This window comes from Schistocerca cancellata, chromosome 5 (genome assembly GCF_023864275.1).
Source record: "Schistocerca cancellata isolate TAMUIC-IGC-003103 chromosome 5, iqSchCanc2.1, whole genome shotgun sequence".
Classification (NCBI taxonomy): Eukaryota; Metazoa; Arthropoda; class Insecta; order Orthoptera; family Acrididae; genus Schistocerca; species Schistocerca cancellata.
The window spans coordinates 640,494,870-640,513,315 of record NC_064630.1 but is presented as its reverse complement, the minus strand read 5'-3'; the positions used below and the strand labels follow the sequence as shown (position 1 = coordinate 640,513,315).

The 18,446-nt window shown below is 39.3% G+C and overlaps 1 protein-coding gene across 1 annotated transcript in view; it reads right to left on the bottom strand.

Annotated features, from left to right (window-relative positions):
* Positions 1-18,446, bottom strand: part of LOC126187914 (tyrosine-protein kinase hopscotch) — a 157,961-nt gene that overhangs the window by 16,018 nt on the left and 123,497 nt on the right. The gene's annotated exons all lie outside the window — the stretch shown is intronic.

The following is an 18,446-nucleotide window of genomic DNA, read 5'->3' as shown; positions in this document are numbered from 1 at the left end:
AAAAACAGAAATTTATTGCCATTGCAAGGAGAAAAAATGGTGAATTCTTACTGAGCAACCACACACAATTCAAAGAAAAACACAATTTTCTCTGACTTCTAGTAATAATAATACAGTAGTCTGACATGTGGCACTTCTCTCAACCACCTACTCCTGTTCTCTGGCTCTGTAATATGGTAGTTTTCATTTTTTAGCATTATAATTGAGTTGCCTAGAAGCTAATGGAGTTAAGAGCAGTTTCCAGATGTATGAAATTGAGTATAGCATAAAATGGTTATGAATGTCCTCCACCCAGAGCGCAAGAAAGATAAGTTGTAAGTCCAACAGGTGATGAGATCTAGTGTCAGAAATAAGTAATATGTCTCATTTCAACTTAATTCTCAATGGCCAGGGTAGGTAACTACACTGACCAATTATTATGCAATTGTTACTTTCCAACTGCTTGCTGCGATTCAGAAGGGCCAAATATGGATGCTGATGCTGACTCTAAACTTAACATGTTTCAGGACATTATATTTTCAAGCATAGTTGATGGGAAAATCACAAACCAAAGTGGATCAAAAAAGAAATGAGACTAAGTGCACAACTGAGCTTCATTGGTAATAGGTTTTGAGGTTAATTGCTCTGCTAGCAATGTACTATCTGATCTTAATTTTTTACCACTAATTTTCTTAATCTTTTTTTACATTTATACCTTTCCCGTGGAATAGCACTGTCATACATCACAGTGTCCTTATCTCCATTTATAAAAACTCTTGCTGCAATTGCCAATATAAATAATAAGACCAAGGCAATCAATCAGATTAAGAGAAAGCAAGACAACCAAATGGATTGTATCTGCAAAAATCTGGAGAGTTGCTGATTCATGTGAGAAGGCACAAAATTATGTCAGTTGTTTTTATTGTTTCCAGTCTCCAGAAGAGAAGTTATCAACACCAGAACTTGGCATTGCAAAGGTGTCTTGTGTACAATAACTGTGAACCTACAATCTCTGCATGCACAATCCAACTGAAGGGACAGCAAATACATATCTTATATCTGTGGAATGAGAGCCAGCTGCATGGGGCTCAAGAAATAAGTACTTACTGACTGGACATTATTCTAATAAATATCATACAGATTTTTGTGTCTTGAAGAAACTAGATGTCACTGTTAGCAATGTTTTAATGACACAGAACAATGACAACATGAAGTGCTAAATATTCCAAAATCTTTCCTGCCTTAAGAACGGAAATGGAAATGAAATACAAGAATTCAACAATCAAATATCCATTTTACATCTACCTGCCTCACAACTTTTTTGGATGTGCAGATCACCTATTTGTAAAAAGAGCTTAGAGGCCCTTTAACAACATATACAAGTAAAACACACACACACACACACACACACACACACACACACACACACGTGTATTTAGTTACTGGGGCCGTAATAAACCTCCCCCCCCCCCCCCCCAAAAAAAAAGCGGTCTGCACAGCTAAAAAGATTGGTATCTGGTTGTCTAAATGATAACACATTCACCACTTGACAGTCAAATAATGAAATAGTTGTCATTTAAACACATTTCACAAAAATTAGTGCCAAGACTTTACATCTGTGAAATATCACCTCTTCTAAACCATGTACTGCTTTCTGTCACAGTCTGCCAGCAGGAAATGCTGTTATCTTTTACGACCAGTTAGGTTCTTCTCTTCATGAGGTAGAGTAATTTACCATAGATGTTTGATTGTCCAACTCTTGTGTTTCATTTCCATTTCCACTCTTAAAACAGTAAAGATTTTGAAAAATGGAAAATCCAGGACAGAATGTAACAATATTATGAACATGGTGTTGCTATTCACCATACAGCAGAGATGCTGAGTCACAGATAGGCACAACAAAAAGGCTGTCACAAAATGAGCTTTCAGCCAACAAGCCTTTTGTTGAAAAAAGACAACAGAGGCTGACACACACATACACACAATCACGCAAACAATACACACACGCACATGACCACAGTCTATGGCAGCTGAAGTCAGACTATGAGCAGCAGACCATGACAGGAGAGCCAATCGTGTGGGGGTAACGAGGAGACTGGGTCGGAGAGAGCAAGGGATAACACGGTAAGAGTGGGGGGACAGTAAAAGTGCTGCTAGTGGGAGCATGAAGGGACGAGGTGGAGAGAGGGAAGGACAGCTAGGTGCAGTCGGGAGGTTAGACGGAGGGTGGAGAAGAGAGAAGGGATAGAGGAAAATGATAGAAGTAAAAAGACTGTGTACATTGGTGGAATAGAGGGCTGTGTAGTGCTGCAATGGGAACTGGGAAGGAGCTACATGGGTAAGAACGGAGGGTTATGGGGACATAGCATATATTACAGGGAGAGTTCCCACCTGTACAATTCAGAAGAGCTGGTGTTAGTGGGGAGGATCCAGAAGGCACAGACTGTTAAGCAGTCACTGAAATGAAGAATGTTGTGTTGAGCGACGTGCTGAGCAACAAGTTGGTCCTGTTGTTTCTTAGCCACAGTTTTTCGGCGGCCATTCATGCAGACAGACAGCTTGTTAGTTGTGAATTTTAAAATTTTCCCGGCAAATTGACTGTTCAAACAAATTTCGGGCTTGCAGCCGATCGTCGTTCAATACTTCACACGATATTTCAACTGGGCACCTGCCAGTCATCTTCAGGTGAGCCATCACAGACTGGCAAAAACGTCCTCCATTCCGCAATATATAGCGTACTGTAACTATTCTGCGCATGCGTCGAAAACTTGATAGTTGAACCACACTGCCCGCCGGCAGCGCCCTCGCTGGTGGAGTAGTGGAACTCAGTCGCCCACTGCGTTGCTGTTTGCTCACCTGAAGATGACTGGCAGGTGCCCAGTTGAAATATCGTGCGAAGTATTGAACAACAACCGGCTGCAAGCCCGAAATTTGTTTGAACAGTCAATTCGCCGGGAAAATTTTAAAATTCACATCAGACACCTTTACGGGGAGGAGATGGCCTCACATATCCGAAGTTTCGAGAAGTTACGTGGTAAAAGAGCAAAGCTTTAAAGTTCATTAACCTTTGTATTGAGATGTCGGGACCATGGCATTATACCAAAATTCGCTAGAGTGACTCATTTCATTAAGACCGCTACTGCACGGAAGATTACTGAGAAGGCTAGTCATGCTATTGTCAAGGAGAGGATTTGCTATACAAGACGAAGGTTAGATGCTATTTCAGCAGAACTTTACCAGTTACATCTGAAGGTTGCAAGGTATCTTTCTCCTGTATCATGGGACTGGGTTGATGGAGTGACTTCGGTCAAGTTCGAGTGGATGCACAATGATGCTAATTGTCAGAAGATATTAAAATTTGATCGACTGTTGCCACAGAAGCCATCGCCAGAAGGGATAATGGTACGACGTTCCACTGTCAATCTCACGGAGAAGAATTTGGACGACGCTACGCTGTCTGTATTAAGCAAGGGACTAATTTTGCACCTACACCTACAGCACCGCCATTAATAAGTATTTTGAGTGGTGTTGAAGAAGCTGTACGATGTCTTCCTTTGGATGCTGCAGACGAAATGAGAAGGGAAACTTGCCATGCTCTGTTGAAGGCTCCTACTCAACGCAGTAATTTAACCTCTGCAGAAAGGGCTGCATTACGAAATCTGAGAGAGGACCCTGACGTAGTGGTATTGAAAGCTGACAAAGGTAATGCAACTGTTTTGTTACCTCGTGGTGTGTACAAAGATAAGATGTATGGTCTGCTAAGTGACTCTACCTACAGGAGGATTGATTACGATCCTACAGGACGTGTGCAACGAAAAGCTTCAGCACTATTAAATTCCTCCTCCTTACCGCAAGAGACCATCGAGAGGTTAAGATGACATGGTTGTGTACCTCCAAGACTGTATGGTCTTCCAAAGATTCATAAAGAGGGTCTTCCTCTGCGTCCAATAGTGAGCAACATTGGAGATCCTACATATGATTTAGCTAAACATCTCACTTCCTTACTGAGACCTTTCGTAGGCAAGTGCTCACATCACATACGAAACTCAGCTGATTTTATCAATAGGCTGGGGGATCTTCGTCTTAGCAGTGTAGACCTTCTAGTAAGTCTTGATGTGGTCTCACTTTTTACAAAAGTTCCTCTTGCAGATTCTTTGACACGTTTCCTGTTGATATCACTGTTTTGTTCAGGCACGCTCTTTCCTCAACTTATTTTATGTTTAATCAAGAATATTTTGAACAGACTGACGGTGTCGCCATGGGTAGTCCCCTGTCTCCTTTGGTGGCCAACCTTTTTATGGAGGATTTTGAAGAGAGAGCGCTTGAATCAGCTGCCCTGAAGCCAACAGTTTTTTGGCGGTATGTGGATGACACTTTCATAGTGTGGCCTCATGGAGAAGATAAATTAATGGAGTTTCTACATCACTTCAACTCCATTCATAGCAACATCCTGTTCACCATGGAAATAGAGAAAGATGGTTGTTTGCCTTTCTTGGATGTCCTGGTTCGAAGGAAGAACGCTGGTTCTCTAGGGCATTCAGTTTACCGGAAACCCACTCATACTGATTTGTACCTGCAAGCATCAAGTTGCCATCACCCATCGCAAACCATGAGTTTGCTTAAAACACTTGTTCATAGAGCTCATACTGTTTCAGATCTAGATAACTTACCTCAAGAACTTGCCTATCTAAAGACAGTATTCAGCGAAAATGGGTATTCCATCCGGCAGATTAACAGGGCACTAACAGTTAAAACTAAGAAGCAGGAAGTGAATAAAGAGGAGAACACGCCGGAACAATCTTTAGCTTTTCTTCCTTTCGTTGGCAACACTTCATTTAAAATAGCAAGAATCCTCTGAAAATTTCAGGTAAAAGTGGTTTTCTGCCCACCATCGAAGATTGCGGACCTTGTGGGATCAGTTAAGGACAATCTGTTATTACGAAAGGCCGGAATTTACAAGATGCCGTGCCAATGTGGTATGGCTTACGTAGGTCAAACCACATTCACCGTAAAAGAACGCTGCACTGAACATCAACGTTACACCCGCCTTTTGCAGCCAAGCAAGTCCACTATTGCTGAACATTGTATTACTACTGGACATTCAATGGAGTATGAGAAAACAATGATTTTGTCCACAGCAACGTTTTTCTGGGACTCCATTATTAAAGAATCCATAGAAATACGACTGGCAGAAAATCTGTTAAACCGTGACAGCGGCTACCAGCTGGACAGTGCATGGAATCCCATCATCTCCACGATTTGCTCAAATCGAAGATGACAGAGTGCGTCGACGGCCGTGGCAAACAGCAATGCAGAGGGCGACTGAGTTCCGCTATTCCACCAGCGAGGGCGCTGCCGGCGGGCAGTGTGGTTCAACTATCAAGTTTTCGACACATGCGCAGAATAGTTACAGTACGCTATATATTGCGGAACGGAGGACGTTTTCGCCAGTCTGCGACGGCTCACCTGAAGATGACTGGCAGGTGCCCAGTTGAAATATCGTGCGAAGTATTGAACGACGACCGGCTGCAAGCCCGAAATTTGTTTGAACAGCTTGTTAGTTGTCATGCCCACACAGAATACAGAACAGTGTTTGCAGCTTAGCTTGTAGATCACATGACTGGTTTCACTGGTCGTCTTTGCACACTCCCACTAGCAGCACTTTACTGTCTCCCGCCCCTACCTTGCTACTGCTATCCTCCCCCTCCCCACCCCAGCCTCCTTCTTACCCCACATATGGCGATATATCTTCCAGGCATTGCGCAATATCCACCCTCCCTTCACATAACCTGTAACATCTTGCTGTAAGAATGTCAGTAAAGCCAAACACACTTGACAGTCTGCTAGGTTAATTTGTTCTTCCAGCTTGTTAGCTGTATTTCCATTCCTGAATCACTGCCAAAAACTTTATTTTTCACAGCCTTTGGCCACCCGATGTCATGAGCACAAAGTTTATCCATATGACCCATGTTTGTAAGGATTCTTGTAGATTTTCCTCTTCAAATGTCATCAATACATTAATGGAAGTAATGAAACAATAGCCCACTGCCATCTGCACCTTGTCCCTGCACGCTCCCACTGGCAACACCTTCCTCTCCCCCACACCTACCCTGCTAGCCCTCCCCCTCCCTGCCCCAGCCTCCTCCATACCCCCACCTGGTTGCTTCTGCCATCATGCGCTGCTGCTCATAGTCTGACTTCAGCTGCCAGAGACTGTGGTCGTGTGTGTGCGTACTCCAGGTATGTGCGCGCGCAAGCGTGTGTGTGAGTGTTTCCTGTTTTCGGCAAAGGCCTCGGTAAACATTTTGGAAGATAGATGTGTGTGTGTGTGTGTGTGTGTGTGTGTGTGTGTGTGTGTGTGTGTGTGTGTGTCAGTAGGCTTAATTCATAAAACATACTGTACAAGAAGGGGTGAAAAATATTTATATTTTTTTATAAAGAAAAGATTTGTACTTATTCACTTAGTTATCACAACCAAATGAAAACTCAGAATCGTGTAGTCAATGTTAAAAAGAATATAATTGGATTTTTGTGTGTGTCACCCACAAGAGAATCAATATCTGTTTTAAAACTGGTTAATTTTAGCATCATATCACCTACAGTTTCTCGAAAAGCCCAACAATAGTAACTCAACTTGCATTCGAGAGTCCCGAGTTCAGTTCTCGGGTCATCCATCCACATATTGGTTTTCTGTGGTAATCCAGATCGGTCCATACAAGTGACAGGATGGTTACTTAGAAGGGCCATGGTTGCTTCCCTCCATTCCAGTAGTAAGAAATCCAAGCAAAGCTCCATCTCTCATAATCTTAGCTGTGGCAAAACACTAACCGTCCTCCTTTCTTCTTGTGTCAAGATATTTAAATGAGCAAAATTAAAGTGAACAATGGAAACTCCAGGTACGAATATCAACAACGTAGGAAAAGACAGATTGCTACTTACAGTAAAGAAGATACGTAGTGCTGCAGACAGGCACAATTAAAAGACACTTACATAAAGCTTTGGGCTACAGCCTTCACCAGTAAAAGGGAGACAATCACCATTCACATCACACATACAAGGAAGCACACCTCACGCACACACGACCACACCTCCAGCATCTCGGACCATCTTGGTGCTCATGTGGGCATGAGGTGTGCTTGCTTGTGCATGGGAATGGTGTGGCTGAAAGGTTTATGTACGTGTCTCTTAATTATGCCTGTCAGCAACTTGACACGTCTTCTTTACTGTAAGTAGCAATCTGTCTATTCCTGCACTATCAAAATTAAAGCCAGTCATTTTTGTGAACACTTGTGTCCAAGAAAATACCAATTCAACACATTACAATCAGATTGTGGCATGTTAAGGGCTTACGTCATGGCCAGCCAGCCCAGGTCTTGTGTCAGCCCTGTAGTGTAATATGTATGTGTGTACTCTTCCAGCTGCCTGGTGACACATGATATTGGTAATTTTCAACATAAAAGAATACTGGCAGTCCATCTTACTAGCTTCTTCTGATCCATTCTTTCTGTCTGTTAAAAAATACTGGGTATATTTCGATACAACACAATGGATCATTCTCCTGTGAATGGTATAGTATAGCAATAGAGGGTTTCAACTCGATTTCATTCTGTAATCTATGACCCTGATGACTGAACAGTGAAACCCCTGAAGCTCTCAATAATTTTTATCTTAACTTTAACTCCTGACCAGCACTCATGGCCCACAGCCACACTGCCCACGGTCCAAAAGTGGGCTGCTGCCTATAGGTGGGGAACCACTAATTTAAACAATTCTACATGACTGATTCCTAATGATAAGAAAATCATTTTACAAGAATGCATAACAATTTGGTTCTTATTTACTGTGTGTTACCCTAATAATGATGTAAAACACACAAGCCAAAAGAGATATAAGTGGAATGCTCTATTAGAGGTTCTCTGATCACGGACCAAGTAATACTTATTCAGTGGATTTCAGCCTTTGGTATAAATAGTGTAAATAAAGTGGAAATCATATTACATATGAGATCAAATGTAGTCAATCAGAATGCTCAATTTTGTGCTTCATTTTCTCAAAATGCAGTAAATTGCACTGACCTTCCATGGCTTTTAGGCACCTCAGTTACATCCTACACTCACAACTTTTCATCCCGCTAAGATAAATGTTTTGATATACCACTTTACACTGTCTCCTATGCAGTTGACTAAACTTTAATGCTTAGTTGTCAGATAATAAGAGACTCTTATGCCATTTGTTGGTGCCCCATAGAAAACAGTAGACCGTGCTGCCCTCTGCAGCATGTGTGTTGTCATCCACTATAACAGCAATGAATGATGCGAATAAATGTGTGTGCTGAAATTACTCTGTTGTGAAGTTCTTTAAATAGTGGTAAGTAGCAACATTTTGGTGCAGAAACCCAGGAATGTATGAAGAGATTAACTGCTATAATACGTTCAAGAGAATTCCACATCAATGGAGAACATCTTGTGTGACTTAAATCTTGAAATACAATCAAGCCACACCACATTAAACCTACACAGACAGCAGCGGCATCTGTTAGCAGACAGCAAACATTCCTAATGAGGGTAGATGGATATACTGGATGGAAGTACCATCTCTTAGCAACAACTGCCACCTGTTAGGAGGGTGACCAGTACAAATGCACCCTCACAATGATAGCAAGAACCCCTCATCACAACTGATTCAGTGATCACAATTCTTCCTGAATTGTAATGCAAGTGAACAGTTCCACACTCGAACACTGAATGTTTTGTGAGCAAGATGAATACATTTGACATTCCTACGTTGGCAGAGAAAACTGAACACAGTCAGCACCATCCAAAACCCTATAGGGGCTGACTACACTCAATGACTCGATTTGCTTGATGGCACTGAATACAAGGCCAGACAGCAGCCTGAGAGAATTACACTGAAAAATTCAAACGTTCTTTTCAAAAGATGAAAGTACTTTTATGAGGAGCACATATAAGGGATAAAAATAAAGCTAATATGTGGATTTGCCAATCTCAGTAGCTCGTCAACATGCCTATCATACAACTGTATCCTTCCAGCATGGCCTCGATTCTGGGAACAGTTCACAGCTTCCATAGATGGAAATATGATGTTATTGATTATGAAGAAGAAAATATTCCTCCATGGATATCGAGATGTGATGGAGAACCAAAGGACTTGGTTGATGAGGCTATTGTTTCGGCTGATACAAATGAGCAGACAAAGTAAATTTTGAAATCCAATTACCAGGGTAACTGCATGATTATCTCGGACAACCTTAATGCTTTTGCTGTAGGTAGCTCAGAGGTTCTTAATACCAACTACACTGAATGTCATAATCAGATCCAAGGACTACAAGCACTAGGAGAGGAAGTGTATTCTTATGGGAGAGTGTTTGTCCCGAACTACTATGTGCATTCCCGTAAGAAATTTGTAAACACTGGCTGAGCCATGCATGAAGGCAAAAGATCCAAGAGGGAAACTTACGCACCTCATGGAGGTAGAGGGAAACATCATTACACATATATGGACATACTGTTCCATCACTAGAGAACTATGAAATCACAGCATCTGCCTTTCACATGAAGATTAAAATGGAGAATAACAAGAAGAACACATAACAAAATTCAGACCTTTTCTGTGTGTAATGTAAAGAAAGGGAACACTGGGACCAAGATTGCTGAAAGGTTGCAAGCTTACAGGTTATAAGAGATATCCTGAAGAAAATGAAGTGCTGCTTCTAATGTCTGAGATGTTAATCCAGTCAAATGCTGCTCAGAAAGGCCAAACAGTGGAGAGTTTTATAGAAGTTTTTTGACAAGCTTTCTACATGTTTTTAAGGGTGCTGTATTCAATCTTTAAATGTTCCACCAAAATTTTTGCCCACAATGGATGAAAAATGGGAGAAAATATGAAAAATGGAACTTTTTTGGGTTTTTCAAACTTGGAAATAATGCTATTTTCAGCAAAGCTGTGAATAAAAGAGGATAAAATTCTCCACAAACTAGGCATGAGTGACTTTTTTGCCAGATCAGCTGTATGGCAAGTAGTGCATGTCTTGTCATGGTTGAGGGGTCAGATGATGCTTGTGACATGGCACTGACGTCCCCTCCTGACATGGTAAAGACCTGTCCTGTGTGTTGGCCTCTTGCACCGGCAATTGTTTATGAGTTCACTCTTGGATGGTTGAACAGAACATACTTGTGATTGGTAAATTCAGTTTAAATGTATAAAATAGTCATACTTAATGAGTTAAAGTGAGAAGTGTGTTCTATGTGAGGGTGACGATGGGAGAAAAAAGTCATCACTTAGGCCCGAAGTGGCTTAAAGAATGTTCTTGAAGCAAATAAAAGAGGGAGGATTGGACAGCTGCCCTTTTGAAGGGCAAAACCATGAATAAGGTTCATGAACCATGTCGTAAAAAAGTACACTAACAAAAGATTAAAGAGAACAAATGGGCAAGAAAGTCATGTAAACACAGCTCTGTAGAAATAATCTTCAATGAAATGATGGTAATATATGTCACTCAGGAAGAATTTCTTTCAAATTCAAAGAATAAGGACTGCTTAATAGAACTGTTACTGGACAAGTTGGCCACAGCAGGCATAGCTTCCAAGCAAGATGTGGAAGATGCTGATACTCTGCTTGTAAACACTGCACTATCTTTCACCCCCACACATTCAACTGTAGTTGTTGCAGAAGACTTGGATGTTCTTGTCACTCTAACAGGCCTCAATCAACTAAGTAATGTATTATTGATAAAACCAGGGAGAGAGAAAATCCCACAGCAATTTTATTCCCCTTAGGGAATTGGCTATCCTGCTCAAGAGAATATCCTGTTTTTCTGCAAGCAGTCAGTGGCTATGACACTACTTCTGCCAACAAATAAGCCTCCACTGCTCGAAGCTCTACCTTAACTGCAACACAGTTTGAGAGAATGTCAGCCACCTCAATTTGCAAGACTTAGAAGAAGCTGTCTTGGCAGTAGAGGAGGAACAGGAGACTGAAACAATGACTGTTTACAGCAGAAAGTAAGCCATATTTCATATTGTTGTTGTTATAATTTCCCGTTGTGAAACTGACCGCACTACTGTAACAAACACTTAACACTGTTTTCAATTTTAATATATTATAATTGTAATAGATAAATAATTATTTAGTTATTACCTTGTAATCATTTACTATCTTATTTACCTGTAAGGTACCCATACATATTCTCAAGTGCAGATGAGGGCAGTGGTGCATGAAGTGTGAAGAGAATGAAACTTCTTTCAAATTTCTTCAAAATCTTTATATTAATAATAATAATAATTATTATTATTATTATTATTGACTCTTTTTTCTCAGACTTAAGTCTGGTTAAAAATGGAATGTGACGCGGACCTCGGTCAAGCGTGACTTCCTTTTAACTGTATGGTATATGTTATATTGCATTTAGGAACTTTCGGGTAATTGAACATGTATCAATAATTACAGATTTTTGTAGTTGTATATATATGTTTGGATGTAGCTGTATTGCATTGATGTACTGGTGAATATTGTGAGGTATGACTCCTGTAGTTGATAGTATAATTGGGATAATGTCGACTTTATCCTGATGCCACATGTCCTTGACTTCCTCAGCCAGTTGGATGTATTTTTCAATTTTTTCTCCTGTTTTCTTCTGTATATTTGTTGTGTTGGGTATGGATATTTCAATTAGTTGTGTTAATTTCTTCTTTTTATTGGTGAGTATGATGTCAGGTTTGTTATGTGGTGTTGTTTTATCTGTTATAATCGTTCTGTTCCAGTATAATTTGTATTCATCATTCTCCAGTATATTTTGTGGTGTGTACTTGTATGTGGGAACGTGTTGTTTTATTAGTTTATGTTTTATGGCAAGTTGTTGATGTATTATTTTTGCTACATTGTCATGTCTTCTGGGGTATTCTGTATTTGCTAGTATTGTACAACCGCTTGTGATGTGATCTACTGTTTCTATTTGTTGTTTGCAAAGTCTGCATTTATCTGTTGTGGTATTGGGATCTTTAATAATATGCTTGCTGTAATATCTGGTGTTTATTGTTTGATCCTGTATTGCGATCATGAATCCTTCCGTCTCACTGTATATATTGCCGTTTCTTAGCCATGTGTTGGATGCGTCTTGATCTATGTGTGGCTGTGTTAGATGATACGGGTGCTTGCCGTGTAATGTTTTCGTTTTCCAATTTACTTTCTTTGTATCTGTTGATATTATGTGATCTAAAGGGTTGTAGAAGTGGTTATGAAATTGCAATGGTGTAGCTGATGTATTTATATGAATGATTGCTTTGTGTATTTTGCTAGTTTCTGCTCGTTCTAGAAAGAATTTTCTTAAATTGTCTACCTGTCCATAATGTAGGTTTTTTATATCTATAAATCCCCTTCCACCTTCCTTTCTGCTTAATGTGAATCTTTCTGTTGCTGAATGTATGTGATGTATTCTATATTTGTGGCATTGTGATCATGTAAGTGTATTGAGTGCTTCTAGGTCTGTGTCACTCCATTTCACTACTCCAAATGAGTAGGTCAATACTGGTATAGCATAAGTATTTATAGCTTTTGTCTTGTTTCTTGCTGTCAATTCTGTTTTCAGTATTTTTGTTAGTCTTTGTCTATATTTTTCTTTTAGTTCTTCTTTAATATTTGTATTATCTATTCCTATTTTTTGTCTGTATCCTAGGTATTTATAGGCATCTGTTTTTTCCATCGCTTCTATGCAGTCGCTGTGGTTATCCAATATGTAATCTTCTTGTTTAGTGTGTTTGCCCTTGACTATGCTATTTTTCTTACATTTGTCTGTTCCAAAAGCCATATTTATATCATTGCTGAATACTTCTGTTATCTTTAGTAATTGGTTGAGTTGTTGATTTGTTGCTGCCAGTAGTTTTAGATCATCCATGTATAGCAAATGTGTGATTTTGTGTGGGTATGTTCCAGTAATATTGTATCCATAATTTGTATTATTTAGCATGTTGGATAGTGGGTTCAGAGCAAGACAGAACCAGAAAGGACTTAATGAGTCTCCTTGGTATATTCCACGCTTAATCTGTATTGGCTGTGATGTGATGTTATCAGAATTTGTTTGGATATTAAGTGTGGTTTTCCAGTTTTTCATTACTGTGTTTAGAAACTGTATCAATTTAGGATCTACTTTGTATATTTCCAAAATCTGTAGTAACCATGAGTGGGGTACACTATCAAAGGCTTTTTGGTAATCAATGTATGCGTAGTGTAGGGACCTTTGTTTAGTTTTCGCTTGATATGTCACCTCTGTATCTATTATCAGTTGCTCTTTACATCCTCGTGCTCCTTTGCAGCAGCCTTTTTGTTCTTCATTTATAATTTTGTTCTGTGTTGTATGTGTCATTAATTTATGTGTGATGACTGAAGTTAATATTTTGTATATTGTTGGTAGGCATGTTATGGGGCGATATTTAGCTGGGTTTGCTGTGTCTGCTTGATCTTTAGGTTTCAGATAGGTTATTCCATGTGCAAGTGTATCAGGGAATGTGTATGGGTCTGCAATGTAACTGTTAAATAATTTAGTTAGATGTGAATGTGCTGAGGTGAACTTCTTTAGCCAGTAATTTGCTATTTTATCATTTCCAGGGGCTTTCCAATTGTGTGCAGAATTAATTGCTCGGGTGACTTCATGTTGCAAAATTATCACTTGAGGCATTTGTGGAATCATCTTGTATGTGTCTGTTTCTGCTTGTATCCACCGTGCATGCCTGTTATGTTGTACCGGGTTTGACCATATGTTGCTCCAGAAGTGTTCCATGTCTGTTATGTTTGGTGGATTGTCTATTTTAATGTGTGTGTTATCCATTGTTTGGTAAAATCTCTTTTGGTTTGTGTTGAATGTTTGGTTTTGTTTCCTTCTATTTTCACTTTTTTTGTATCTTCTAAGTCGTTTGGCCAATGCTTGCAATTTCTGCTTTTTTTCATCTAATTGCCCTATTGCTTCTTGTTGTGAGATTTTACCTAATTTTTTTCGTTTTTTGTCTGATATTTCATTTCTTATAAATTGTGTTAGCTGTCCGATATCTTTTCTCAGTTTTTCTATTCTGATCTGTAACCTGTGTTGCCATGCTGGTTTTGTGCGTTTCTTCTGTGTGTTGGTTTGTTCTGATCTCTGCCTAGTGTGTATATTTAGCGTAGTGAGTGCTCCTATATAAACCAGTAGTTGTAACTCTTCCATAGTTGTGTTTTCATTTATTTTGTTGTGTATGATTGTGTTGATAGTTTTTATTGTTGTTTCGACTTGTGGGTTATTTGGCGGTCTATGCAGGAATGGTCTAATGTCTGTATTTGTGTCTTTGTATTCTATATATGTCAGCTGAAATTTCTCTTCTATATCTAACACATGTGTCTCTTCGTGTTCTATTTGTGCTTGTTCTGGTGGCTGTCTTAAGATTTCGTTTTCCTCTGATTGTTTAATTGATGCGTGTTGGTCTTTGTTTGTTTGCTCTGGGATGTTTGAGTCCATTACTGTGTTTTCTTCTTCTTCTGATTGCACATTATTTTGTTCCAGTATTTGTTGTACTTGTTGTTTGATGTTTTCTAATTCCGACTGGGGTATCCTGTTATTTTTTATTATTACACGGATCTGATCAGCTAGTCGTTGTTCTGTTAAAAATTTTAATTCCGGGTATCTGGTAATAAATGTTGTGTATACTTGTGATCTGTATCCAGTTGTGTTGGTTCCTAGGTTTGTTGCTTGGTAATAACAGAACATGAGGTGTCGATTGACTTCATCTGACCATCTCATCCTCTGTCTTTGTTTTCCTTCTAGGGTGGTTGCAGGATTATTATTATTATTATTATTATTATTATTATTAAAATGGTTCAAATGGCTCTGAGCACTATGGGACTTAACTTCTAAGGTCATCAGTCCCCTAGAACTTAGAACTACTTAAACCTAACTAACCTAAGGACATCACAAACATCCATGCCCGAGGCAGGATTCGAACCTGCGACCGTAGCAGTCGCGCGGTTCCGGACTGAGCGCCTAGAACTGCTAGACCACCGCGGCCGGCCTATTATTATTACCAAATGCCAAATAAAGAACAATTGTTATGTCATTTAAGTAAATTATTTGAACATCTTTTACCTGCAAGAGTGATGAAAGCTATGATTGTGCTGTTTCAATACACATCATTGTATATTGAGAGATAAGGAGTCGGGTTTTGGTGGTGACACTTGAAATTACGCTAACTTCAACACGCACTACACAGCATATGGTTGGCCTGATGAAAAATTTGTAGGAAATTTTATCCTCTTTGTTTTCATATGTGTATGATGTATCCCAGGAATCAGACACTCCATCTCTGAATGATGCCTCCAAGCAAGACCAAATTTACATGTAGATATCCTTGCTTCCTTGCCACTATTCCATAAAATACAATGGAATAGCATGTGATGTGGACCAAGCTTTCTGAAGTTGAATTTGAATGAATAAGACGGAGATCTCACTAGGTTTTTATGGTATCATGTTCAACAAGCTTAGAATGGTGCGTATACGATCATGGATGATGTGATAATGTATTGTTTTGAGCATCGGTCATTTGGACTTGCACTAAGACACTTCCTTTTGTCAGCAGCCACAAGTGAGCTAAAACACAAAATAGTGATAAACATCCATGGGTGTCAGCACTCAGCTGATTCTACATACACGGATGATCTTGTAGTAGTGAGAGAGATGGTGATGAGACTGCAAAAGTTTATCATGAACAGAGAGCACTCTACCTGTAAATAACCCTTCTACTTTTCAAATGGGTGACTAATTTGATTACATGGACATACACACACTTTTGACGAGTTACCTAACCTGTAATGACAGTACAAGAAAACAAGACCCAAGGAAGTAGTTTATTCTCTGAATGTTGATTAAATATTAAAATAAATTTATACCAGTATTTGAAAAATTACGGAAATGAACTATTCACTGCACAACTCGCCATCAGCCAATAAACACAAGTTACCAAGACAAATATAATACACAAACTGAAATGCTTGACTTGTTAGAATATATCAGTGGTCTTATTCCATAATGTTGTACACAGAATTCTATCCCTTAATTTTGTACACAGAATTCTATCTTGCATAATCCTAGAGACTGCTTTAAAATGCCTGTCCGTAGCTGCACTTGTTAAAAACCAAACCAGTGCCAGTAACTGAGACTTAGAAGTAATGTAATAACTCTTTGCCATTTAGCTGATCACACACAAGTACATTTTAGCAATGGGCCAGGGACATTTCCAGGGGATTCTTGAAGACCTACAGTTCCCCCTGTGTGTTAGTGGAAGCGCAACCTCAAGACTGTTATCTGTAGTTCTGGGAACTACTGAGCCAGCCTCTCAGGGGGTACGCATGTTGGCAGAGTTCTGCGTTGGGCCTCATTCAGCCAAGTCCATAAGTTTTCAGTGAGCTGGTGGCTGACATGCTACTCTGGTGAACAGAATGCTCACATTGGCTTCCCTGCAATCTTCCTCACACAATTTTAAAGAAACTACTCAGTAATAAAATGTGTTTTACATCAGTAATACCTTCCTTTGTCAGCTCCATGGTGAAATGCCTATCATTTCATAAATGGTCATAGTTATTGTGATATTTCGTATGTATGTAACATACTACTTGAAATTCGAAAAGTTTACAATGAAAAATAGGGGTCAATATGAATGTGTGTTTGGTGCATGTTTGACCGTATATTGCTGCATACGAAATTTAGTTAAGATACTGAATTTTTTGTTGGACTTTGGAGGAGGTCTCTAACAACAGTCTTGAGAAAATTGATGTTATATAGTGTACTCATCTGTGATTCCACATGCCAGTGATAAGGCTAGAATGAAATACTCTTAACACCTCTCATATCTCACAAATGGTTTGAGATGTCAAAATGGGATTTTGGCAAATGATAGCATGGAAAGAGGAGAGTATTTTGCCATATGGTAAACAAGTGGAACTTTCTTATCTACCATGATTTATGAGCAACTGCAGACTTTTACAATGAATTTTTTAAGAGTCATCGATAGCTGGTGAAATGTGAATTAGTACGCCTTTCCAGCAAGATAAGTGAAGAAATTTATATTTATACTGAGAATGTGCTTTCTCATAAGCCTTTGAGCTGATTTGTCCTGGATACATCGTGCAATAAATCACTGTTTCAGTGTGCTATCGCAATTACAACTGCATTAGGATGTTAGTGAGGTGACATTCTGTAAACTCCACTTTGTTTTTTCAAAAGATGCAAATTTTGACATGTCACCCATACAAATATAGGGAATACATGAAATTCACCATTGATGAATGAGTGGTTTGCAGATGACAGCAAGCTCAAGTTACTAAAATATAGTCAAGAGCTTGGACCAATGACCACATTGAAAAACTTATACAACTGTACGGTGAAATACCTTGTTTGTGAAATGTGACACACAATAATTACACAAAGAAAAATAGGGCATACAAAGACATGGTTGAAACATTTATAGACATTATTACAACTGTTGACCAAGTGTTACAAAAACTAACAACAGTGTCAGACAAGGGAATACCTCAAAAACATGCAAACAGACAGCTTTTCCTGATGTGAGTGAAAATCAAACATAATATATCATAAGTAACATCAACATCTTTTGTAATGAACTGTTTTGAAATGCAGAATGCAAGACAGACTGTAAATATGTTTCATTAAGGGCCACTGATTATGCTTTATTTTAATACAACAAAATGCATTTCGTGACAAAAATATGCGTTTTGTGTAGTCGCAAAGATGGATTAAAATACTTTCAATAATTTCAGAAACAATCACAGAAATATTTAGGAGCACTATATACAGCACCAACACTACAGCGAGTGCCAATAAATTGTTGGTTGAATTATATTCATTACTGTAGCCTTTTACCCATAAGTGTTGTGTTCATTATTTTACAGGTCTTACAAATTACTTTTCTTTACAAAGACTCAGACAGCTGGCAACTGCCACAATTTTCTTCCTAGTGTTGTCTACATTTTCCCTTGAAGAAATTAATTACTTTCAGAGTGCGAAAATGTACACAATAAATAAAATGGCTGTAATATGCTGCACAGTTCAATGTATGTGCAGTGTGACACAGTCGGAACTTCTGAAATCCATTGCCTGTGGCCTCTGGCCTGTCAAGTACACATGGCAGTTCTCAGTCCACAGACAAATCAAGAATTTGCCACCACACATGAGCAGACCCAGCTTGCAGGCTAGATCCAATGGGCAGGGATTGCATGTTAGTGGAAAACAATGGGCCTCAGATCAGTGGGCCAGATCCATCAGAGATATCCACGGAACTGGCCCAGAATTCTGGCACTTAGCAGGAATCTGCTTGTGTGAGACCAGATTTGGTTATCGTAACATTAAGACATTCCTGAGAGATAATGGTCCCCCACTAGGCATTCCTAGGACAATGTTTGGAAGGATCATTAAA